Source organism: Anopheles darlingi, chromosome 2 (genome assembly GCF_943734745.1).
Source record: "Anopheles darlingi chromosome 2, idAnoDarlMG_H_01, whole genome shotgun sequence".
NCBI classification, from domain to species: domain Eukaryota; kingdom Metazoa; phylum Arthropoda; class Insecta; order Diptera; family Culicidae; genus Anopheles; species Anopheles darlingi.
This window is the reverse complement of record NC_064874.1, coordinates 93,731,902-93,734,401: the sequence shown is the minus strand read 5'-3', so window position 1 is coordinate 93,734,401 and position 2,500 is coordinate 93,731,902. Positions and strand designations below refer to the sequence as shown.

The following is a 2,500-nucleotide window of genomic DNA, read 5'->3' as shown; positions in this document are numbered from 1 at the left end:
CCGAATCCGCGTAGCACGAGGGGGAGAGGGATAGGGAAAATAGGAAAACTCAAGGACTTACGGAGGACAGAAACTGACCTAAAGACGACGGTGGACGTTATAGAATTACGAAGGACGAAGACGACGGCGGAGGTGGTGAAGGGCCGATCGAAGAGAAGAACCACATTAGTTGCTAGTAGGCAAAATAGTATGAAAAGAAACCACATCAACACACACACACAGCATTAGTAGAAACAAGGGACATACCAAGAGGGGGGATAGTGAGGAACGTTGAAAGAAAATAATCTTGAAAATCAGCACCATCCCCTCATCATCTTAACTGCAATACAACCAAAAAACAGATTGACATGTTTTGGTAGACGAGACACAGAAACGAGCAGGTTTAGTTCATTTTATTTTTAATTAATTTTCGTGTAGAAAAAGCAAACGGCAAAAAAAGTAAGAGAATGGGAATTCCCTGACGAAAAAGTCAACCCAATGGATTATAATATGGCAAAGTTACTACGTGTGCGCGTGTGTGTGTTTGTGAACAGCGATTGATCACATAATTCCCCCTATTATCAAAAAGAATCCGTATGGGCCCCACCCCTCCAACAGAAAAAAAACTATCTTTTAATTAAATGTTTTCGGACAGTACAGTACTATGTTTATGATGGTAATGATTAAGGTCGGTTCATGGCGAAATGCGCCATGAGAGATGCAAAAAATAAAGAAAAGAAAACATTGACACACACATCTGACGACATAAATGTGCTCTACGAGAAATGATTCTAAAGGGAGTGTTGATAGAAGAGAGCGTATTGTATAGAGACCAATTCGCGATCGAACCCAACAGCAACAGATGATCGATTTTTTAGTTTCATAAAAGTAATTTTTTATTTTCGAGTTCGAGGTTTTGGATCCCATTTTCCGTAAACACCACACATTTGTACATTCATCCCTGTAGTAGTCATCTTGTTTAAAAAGTAGGCATTGAATAGCTCTCAAGTCAAAAGATGGTTTTCCTTTCTAATCAAAGTGACCGGCGTCATGTTTGTCCGAGATCCGGATGAAAAGCCGTTTCTATCGTTAATTTTCTTATTTTTCCCGCAGCAATAGAGTAAAAACCCCATGGGTGTCGCACCTTTGTATTGTGTAATTAATAATAAATCTTTCTAGCTACGTAACGTATCCATAAGAGAAGAGTGTCTTTCGTAAGCGATAAGCGCAAATCGATTTCGTGTGTGCGGAGTAAAAGTGAGCGCGAAATGGAAGTGTGATACACCGTACCTTTTGTCATCCCAGGGCATCCCAGCCGCGCAAACCCGTGGACGCACACACGCCACAAAAGCCAGAAGGACCCCATCCCCCGTTTAAGGCGGGAAGCGAAGATGCTCCTAAACACACATTGGGCGTCGCCGGTGCCGTTGCAGCTGCTAGCAGCCTGAAAGACAGCGCTTGTGACGGGTAGGGTGTAATCGTGTACACGGGATGCGATCGGTGTTGCATCTCTCTCGCGCGTCATATGCTGCGGCATCAGTGGCAGCGCGTGTATAATGTTCACAGAAACGTGAATAGCCTGGTGAGAAATCTAGGTTGCATCCGGCGGCGCCAAAGCCTGAGCCCGAGCATCGCCTAGCAGCATCATCGCGAAAGAATCGAAAAACGGACCTTGTAGCAAGGTAAGGCCCTTAACCAATTCTTAATTTTTAGTTATGCTTTTGTTAAAAATGTTGACAAAAAAGTTTTGAACAGAGCAGAAAGCATAGGTTTCTATGATAAGCTTAGCTAGGTCGACAGCATGCGATTCGGATCGACAGCAGCACACGAGAGAACGCCACAGAACGAACGAGTTTCCATCATCACGTAGGCCATATGTGCGGCGTCCCTTGAAACCATTTACAACACGCTCCAACGGTCGTCGTCGCCAGGTGCGTGAGGCTGATGATGACGCCGCTTGGGTTTTGAGCGCTTATGAAGGGGAATGCTTTCCAACACATGCGCACACAACCGACGCGTTGTGTGCGTGTAGCTGGCTCCGGGTCGCAAAGGCACGAGCCATCGAAAATGCTATTTATGCGCATTTTTAGTGCATTTTATGTTCCGATACCTACCCCGTTGCCGGATTGGGGTGTTAGCTGCTTCTGGCGATGTTTCTACCCGCCGAAAGAAGAGGGTCCGAATGTGTTTCATCCCTCAAACAGTCGACACGGGTAACAAGCAACTTTTCCCGCTACTTTTTATGCCTGCTCTTCCATATGAACCCCTACCCCAGGAAAGGAAAATCGCGTGCGCACGAGAGAGAGAAGAGAGTCCCAATATTTCCGTACCTTCTGGATGTGCTTCGATTCGATGCGCTAACGGAATTTTTGGTTTGAAACAAAATTTTTCACGTAATGTTCTACTTGATTGCAATAAAAAAATCGAATTTCCCGTGCGATCAAGCATGCATACCGGTCCTTTCGGCCCTAGGGCGCTAGAATAGGCTGCGGAAAGATTGAGATTTTCTCGAGGTTTCTTC

The 2,500-nt window shown here is 45.0% G+C and overlaps 1 protein-coding gene across 1 annotated transcript in view; it reads left to right on the top strand.

The window, feature by feature from the left end:
• LOC125950126 (bacchus) overlaps nt 1-2,500 on the top strand; it is an 8,397-nt gene that overhangs the window by 5,553 nt on the left and 344 nt on the right. The window contains exon 3 of the mRNA XM_049677797.1: nt 1-2,500. This exon is cut by the window's left edge and continues 1,850 nt beyond it; it is cut by the window's right edge and continues 344 nt beyond it. The gene's annotated coding sequence lies outside the window, so the exon portion shown is untranslated.